This window comes from Periplaneta americana, unplaced genomic scaffold, assembly GCF_040183065.1.
Source record: "Periplaneta americana isolate PAMFEO1 unplaced genomic scaffold, P.americana_PAMFEO1_priV1 scaffold_34, whole genome shotgun sequence".
In the NCBI taxonomy this organism is placed as follows: domain Eukaryota; kingdom Metazoa; phylum Arthropoda; class Insecta; order Blattodea; family Blattidae; genus Periplaneta; species Periplaneta americana.
Window position 1 is genome coordinate 234,197 of NW_027185515.1, and position 8,067 is coordinate 242,263.

At 41.5% G+C, this 8,067-nt stretch overlaps 2 non-coding genes across 2 annotated transcripts; both read left to right on the forward strand.

Moving 5' to 3' along the window:
* Window positions 1-562: 562 nt before the first annotated feature.
* LOC138694028 (U2 spliceosomal RNA) lies at window positions 563-755 on the forward strand. Its single transcript, XR_011330711.1, has one exon. It is a non-coding gene; the product is annotated as a U2 spliceosomal RNA (small nuclear RNA).
* A 3,926-nt stretch (window positions 756-4,681) lies between these two features.
* On the forward strand, window positions 4,682-4,874 carry LOC138694029 (U2 spliceosomal RNA). The gene has a single exon (XR_011330712.1). It is a non-coding gene; the product is annotated as a U2 spliceosomal RNA (small nuclear RNA).
* Window positions 4,875-8,067: the final 3,193 nt, after the last annotated feature.

Consider the following 8,067-nt stretch of genomic DNA (forward strand, 5'->3'; position numbering starts at 1 on the left):
TCACGTCAACATGCCGAAGCAGAGGTGGACGATCATGAAACCAAAATGGAAGTATCGTGTGGTTAGCACGATGAATCCCCCAGCCGTTATAGAGCTGGCTTTATTTCGCCACCTATCGTAGCTCCCCAAGTGCACCACGATGCTGGGTGGGCACCGGTCCCATACACTGGCCGAAGCCATGAGTACTCGGAATAGCCCGGATTCCATGACGGGAATCCTAGGGAGGATGTCTTAGACCACGGCGCGGGACCTAGTTTAATAGGGATGCTGGCGTATTATGAGCGAGGGTAACGCCAACAGCAGGCGCTAGATGGCAGACACACGTAATGTGCACGCGTGGCATAATAATTCATTGTATTTCGTAATTAATTTTACTTGATATCCGAATGCAGGTGAAGTGCGCACTCTGAATGCGCATGAGACGATAGTAGTTCTGTTCAGAGAGTCTTGCTATGATATTTTGTAATGAATTTAATTTCTGAGGCCAGCGGGATAAGTTCGCGTCCCGTCTGTGACAGGCGTCGTTGTAAGATTAATTGTGTCGCGACGGGCGTCGTTTGGCATCGCTTCTCGGCCTTTTGGCTAAGATCAAAGTGTAGTATCTGTTCTTATCAGCTTAATATCTGATACGTCCTGCATTGCAGGACCAGAATATTAAACTGATTTTTGGAAAATGACGGAGTGCTAGGAGCTTGCTCCACCTCTGTCACGGGTTGGCCCGGTATTGCAGTGCTTCCGGGATCGGCCCATTTAATCGCTATCATGTAGTGTTGTATTTGTGTATGTATATATGTACGGCAATAAAATTATGTAAGATGGCTGCGGATGCTTGGCGGAACTTTATGTTTCGTATTAATTCTCTGTGATATCAGATGTATTTATTGTACGATACAAGTATTGAAAGTGTGTTTGTGCGAAGGAATATGTAGCAGCATTAAGGAGATTAAATGAACGGTACAAAATTCGAAGTACAGCAGCAATGACCGATCCTCTGAACAGGTAGGCTCAAGAGAAAAGTATTTTAATATTATGGACACTGTAACATAATCTTCTACACCTCGCCACAAATAAATCTCAAATATTCTCATTCACTACAGCGGAAGGAACAATTTGATTACATGTGCTCATATCCGCAGCCTTTTCCCTACGGAGATACATCACATTGCCACCATACAGACTGATTAAAATGAACATCTAGTAACGAATAATTCCATTATTCTAAAAACGTTGTACCTTACCTCGCCACCGTTTGGATTTGTGATGTAGTGATATTGTGTTCGACTGGAGCAGAGCGGGTCATATTCAACATAATTTCAATTATTGTAGGTAATATAGTAGTTTTTCTCGGAATGAAGCGTCACGTCTCCGCTGTGGGGAAAGCTACAGACGAAGTTAACAGCCGTTCCAGACAATTGAAAATTAAATTAGTTAAATCTAAAATCTGAAGAAACTTTGCAAGCTGAAACGGTTTATGTGAGACGATAAAAAGAGATGCGAAGTAATATTATATTGTAGTTTATGGCAATTTGCGAAATGAATAGAGAAGCCTAATATTATTCCTATAGTGAGTGACTTGTGTAGGCGGGGATGTTGTGAAAGGAGTTGAAGTTGGACAATGAATTTATATTTGTGGGCACGGGTTAACGTTGGTTGTTGGGATGAATGAATCGCTCAGTAATTCTGAAGCTATGATTGTCACAGGCATAATTGGGAAATCTATGCGAAAAATAGTGTGAACGAGTGCTTTAAATGTCGGTGAATATTCGCTGCGTAGTGGCAAAGTATTGCGAGCGCTTAAGTGCTCATAGCTCAACACTTCGGAAATATGGTTCATAGAAACTATAATACAGCGATGTCAGACAGGGACTAAACGGAGCTGAGCGCTCCACTAGACGGGTTTCGTGCTCCGGTGTTTCCACAGACACAAGCAAGTTCATGCTCCGATCTAGCTCCACAAACGGTATTGGAGCTTACAAATCTGACACTACTGCTATAATAACACAATGAATGTTGCAATGCAGTAAATTCTGTGTAGTTACCATCTGTTGTTTGACTAGTTGTCTCAAGAGCTGGACGCTAGTTTCCGTGCTGTCGCTCCGCTTGAATGAAATTAAGCTGATCTCTGTCTCTTTCTTTTCTTTTTCCTTTATCACAAAAAGTTCATTATTTAAGGATATGATTGCCGTTTCTATAGGTGCGGCAACCGCGGTTAGATAGTTTTCGATCGCTATATTAAGAATTAATGCGAGGAATGTAACATCGGCCTATCGTAGGCAGCAGTAGCAAGTTCAGTGTACTTGCGCGAGAATAACTCCGACAGCATTCGCTAGAGGGCAGGTGTACGTAATTTAGACACACGTCATTACAATTTATAATCTGTATTGTGATTAATTGAAATACAAATGGTATGCGCACTCTATTCGAAAGATATGGCAGTACAGCTTTAGCGAGAGTCCCTTTAGAAGATGGTGTATCGAACTGTATATCTAAATGGAGCGGAGTTTGTTAATAACCCGCATATGGCAGGTGCTGTTGTAGAATTAAATAGATCCCAACGGCACGTGATCGGTTTTTCTTCTCGGTCTTTTGGCTAAGATCGAAGTGTAGTATATGGGACTGTTCCTCAGCCTATTGTCCAAGATGAAATTCTGTTGATCTCTGAATTTCCTTGATGGGCGTTTAGCTGATATGGTGTGATGGAGGTATTCATTGTTGTTGGGTTTTCGGATTATATCCGAATGTGATGTCGTATTTGCGACTTTCTTGGGTTTTTGCCTGAGCTGAGGTAGAAAAAATGTTCATCATATCCGATCTAACTTAGTGGCCTGGCCTGGCCTGGCCCTTTGACTGAGATGAACATGTAGGACTCATATATGCGGTAGCTTCTTGGAATTAGGTTGAGATCGAATTCGCAACAATATAAGGAATTTCAGGGCAATTCTATTATTGTTTTTCTTTCATTCTTGACAGTATGTCGTGCATTTGGCCTTAAAAATTAGAAATACAGTATAACACAACGTATGCGAGTCGTGTGTTGGAATTTAGTATCGGTGGGCAGTTAGGGGTTCGACGTACGTATGCTGGCGAAATTGCGTGAGTTTTGAGAGCAATAATAATCGCCTGCGTGATTTTACTCTCCCGGATAGCCGATAATTATAAATGCATCGACTGAAGTTCGGTTACCCTGCCGTTCCAAGTGATCGGCTACAAATTTCTTAATGTGAGAATTTTTAATGACATGCAGTTTCGGAAGCCATAGACATCCCTGTTTAAAACAGAATAGCTGCGTTGAGAAAAAATACAGACTTCTCGTCCCTGCGAACAAGAAAGAATCATGTCAGGTGTTCCGTGGTTGGTCAGGGTACGCCAAGCTCGTTACTGTGGCATTATAGCGGAATTGATAAATAGAAGAAGAAGACGGTGACGAAGAGGAGAAGAAGAGTGGTGTGCACAGTATTAAACTGGAAATGGGGAAGGATAGATTGACTGTCATTGGAAATACTAAAAATGATTTAATATTTGTTACCAGTTGTGAGGAGCAATTTGATGAGAATTTGTGAAAAGAAAAATGACATAAATGCATTTAAATCGTAAAATTTGTAACTGTAATCAGAATTCTTAGTATACATGTACTTAATGTACGTAATTATACAGGAAATGAATATGATGTCTGAGAAGAAGTGAATGAATGTGTGCGCTTGTAATGTGGGAACGTTTGTTAATTTGGTGGTAACGATCTGAACCTGTACTGCCGTTATGTAAGATATGGAACATGGGAGATCACGTGTACATACGTATTTTCCAGACACGCTGAGTTTAGAGTACTAATAACGTTAGGTAGAAACTTAATAATATGCTTTTGTTCAGATTGGGAATCGTTTTGAAATGAATGTTTGAGGACGTCATGTTACCCATTTGAAATGAAGAAGAAAGAGCCGAGGAGACCTAGCCTCTTACATCAGCACTTGGATGCGTTGTAAATATTATTGTTGATTTAGTAGCCTACAGCATGCATCATAGCGGTATAAATGTTCGTGTTGATCATAGTCTAGTCGTTATATACTAATCCGTGGCACGACAGACCATGAAGGACCATGACCGAGCAACCGGCTGCTGAACTCACGTCAACATGCCGAAGCAGAGGTGGACGATCATGAAACCAAAATGGAAGTATCGTGTGGTTAGCACGATGAATCCCCCAGCCGTTATAGAGCTGGCTTTATTTCGCCACCTATCGTAGCTCCCCAAGTGCACCACGATGCTGGGTGGGCACCGGTCCCATACACTGGCCGAAGCCATGAGTACTCGGAATAGCCCGGATTCCATGACGGGAATCCTAGGGAGGATGTCTTAGACCACGGCGCGGGACCTAGTTTAATAGGGATGCTGGCGTATTATGAGCGAGGGTAACGCCAACAGCAGGCGCTAGATGGCAGACACACGTAATGTGCACGCGTGGCATAATAATTCATTGTATTTCGTAATTAATTTTACTTGATATCCGAATGCAGGTGAAGTGCGCACTCTGAATGCGCATGAGACGATAGTAGTTCTGTTCAGAGAGTCTTGCTATGATATTTTGTAATGAATTTAATTTCTGAGGCCAGCGGGATAAGTTCGCGTCCCGTCTGTGACAGGCGTCGTTGTAAGATTAATTGTGTCGCGACGGGCGTCGTTTGGCATCGCTTCTCGGCCTTTTGGCTAAGATCAAAGTGTAGTATCTGTTCTTATCAGCTTAATATCTGATACGTCCTGCATTGCAGGACCAGAATATTAAACTGATTTTTGGAAAATGACGGAGTGCTAGGAGCTTGCTCCACCTCTGTCACGGGTTGGCCCGGTATTGCAGTGCTTCCGGGATCGGCCCATTTAATCGCTATCATGTAGTGTTGTATTTGTGTATGTATATATGTACGGCAATAAAATTATGTAAGATGGCTGCGGATGCTTGGCGGAACTTTATGTTTCGTATTAATTCTCTGCGATATCAGATGTATTTATTGTACGATACAAGTATTGAAAGTGTGTTTGTGCGAAGGAATATGTAGCAGCATTAAGGAGATTAAATGAACGGTACAAAATTCGAAGTACAGCAGCAATGACCGATCCTCTGAACAGGTAGGCTCAAGAGAAAAGTATTTTAATATTATGGACACTGTAACATAATCTTCTACACCTCGCCACAAATAAATCTCAAATATTCTCATTCACTACAGCGGAAGGAACAATTTGATTACATGTGCTCATATCCGCAGCCTTTTCCCTACGGAGATACATCACATTGCCACCATACAGACTGATTAAAATGAACATCTAGTAACGAATAATTCCATTATTCTAAAAACGTTGTACCTTACCTCGCCACCGTTTGGATTTGTGATGTAGTGATATTGTGTTCGACTGGAGCAGAGCGGGTCATATTCAACATAATTTCAATTATTGTAGGTAATATAGTAGTTTTTCTCGGAATGAAGCGTCACGTCTCCGCTGTGGGGAAAGCTACAGACGAAGTTAACAGCCGTTCCAGACAATTGAAAATTAAATTAGTTAAATCTAAAATCTGAAGAAACTTTGCAAGCTGAAACGGTTTATGTGAGACGATAAAAAGAGATGCGAAGTAATATTATATTGTAGTTTATGGCAATTTGCGAAATGAATAGAGAAGCCTAATATTATTCCTATAGTGAGTGACTTGTGTAGGCGGGGATGTTGTGAAAGGAGTTGAAGTTGGACAATGAATTTATATTTGTGGGCACGGGTTAACGTTGGTTGTTGGGATGAATGAATCGCTCAGTAATTCTGAAGCTATGATTGTCACAGGCATAATTGGGAAATCTATGCGAAAAATAGTGTGAACGAGTGCTTTAAATGTCGGTGAATATTCGCTGCGTAGTGGCAAAGTATTGCGAGCGCTTAAGTGCTCATAGCTCAACACTTCGGAAATATGGTTCATAGAAACTATAATACAGCGATGTCAGACAGGGACTAAACGGAGCTGAGCGCTCCACTAGACGGGTTTCGTGCTCCGGTGTTTCCACAGACACAAGCAAGTTCATGCTCCGATCTAGCTCCACAAACGGTATTGGAGCTTACAAATCTGACACTACTGCTATAATAACACAATGAATGTTGCAATGCAGTAAATTCTGTGTAGTTACCATCTGTTGTTTGACTAGTTGTCTCAAGAGCTGGACGCTAGTTTCCGTGCTGTCGCTCCGCTTGAATGAAATTAAGCTGATCTCTGTCTCTTTCTTTTCTTTTTCATTTATCACAAAAAGTTCATTATTTAAGGATATGATTGCCGTTTCTATAGGTGCGGCAACCGCGGTTAGATAGTTTTCGATCGCTATATTAAGAATTAATGCGAGGAATGTAACATCGGCCTATCGTAGGCAGCAGTAGCAAGTTCAGTGTACTTGCGCGAGAATAACTCCGACAGCATTCGCTAGAGGGCAGGTGTACGTAATTTAGACACACGTCATTACAATTTATAATCTGTATTGTGATTAATTGAAATACAAATGGTATGCGCACTCTATTCGAAAGATATGGCAGTACAGCTTTAGCGAGAGTCCCTTTAGAAGATGGTGTATCGAACTGTATATCTAAATGGAGCGGAGTTTGTTAATAACCCGCATATGGCAGGTGCTGCTGTAGAATTAAATAGATCCCGACGGCACGTGATCGGTTTTTCTTCTCGGTCTTTTGGCTAAGATCGAAGTGTAGTATTCAAAAATACCAGAACTTGGCGGCCCACTTCGAACGGCAGGGTTTCCGCACTTCGGTCGATGCATTTGTAATCGGCTCCCTGGGCGGGTACGATCCGGCTAACGAAAATGCTCTCCGTCACCTGGGCATCTCCCATGCGTACGCAGTACTTATGAAGAGGCTCATGGTGTCGGACACAATTCGATGGAGTCGGGACATATATGTCGAACACGTGACAGGCCACCGACAGTATGAATGATATGTGCTGGATAGTGAAGTGATCGTGAAGTGCGTGAAGGACATATAATTGTTCTATTACTATATGCTTTTTTTTTCATATAAAAAAAAAACACACAAAGAACAATTTAATTATTGTCCTGTTACATATTATATTATTATTGTGCATACTCTTGTATTTACAAGTATTATCTATATGGGACTGTTCCTCAGCCTATTGTCCAAGATGAAATTCTGTTGATCTCTGAATTTCCTTGATGGGCGTTTAGCTGATATGGTGTGATGGAGGTATTCATCATATGTCTTAACTTTGTTGTTGGGTTTTCGGATTATATCCGAATGTGATGTCGTATTTGCGACTTTCTTGGGTTTTTGCCTGAGCTGAGGTAGAAAAAATGTTCATCATATCCGATCTAACTTAGTGGCCTGGCCTGGCCTGGCCCTTTGACTGAGATGAACATGTAGGACTCATATATGCGGTAGCTTCTTGGAATTAGGTTGAGATCGAATTCGCAACAATATAAGGAATTTCAGGGCAATTCTATTATTGTTTTTCTTTCATTCTTGACAGTATGTCGTGCATTTGGCCTTAAAAATTAGAAATACAGTATAACACAACGTATGCGAGTCGTGTGTTGGAATTTAGTATCGGTGGGCAGTTAGGGGTTCGACGTACGTATGCTGGCGAAATTGCGTGAGTTTTGAGAGCAATAATAATCGCCTGCGTGATTTTACTCTCCCGGATAGCCGATAATTATAAATGCATCGACTGAAGTTCGGTTACCCTGCCGTTCCAAGTGATCGGCTACAAATTTCTTAATGTGAGAATTTTTAATGACATGCAGTTTCGGAAGCCATAGACATCCCTGTTTAAAACAGAATAGCTGCGTTGAGAAAAAATACAGACTTCTCGTCCCTGCGAACAAGAAAGAATCATGTCAGGTGTTCCGTGGTTGGTCAGGGTACGCCAAGCTCGTTACTGTGGCATTATAGCGGAATTGATAAATAGAAGAAGAAGACGGTGACGAAGAGGAGAAGAAGAGTGGTGTGCACAGTATTAAACTGGAAATGGGGAAGGATAGATTGACTGTCATTGGAAATACTAAAAATGATTTAATATTT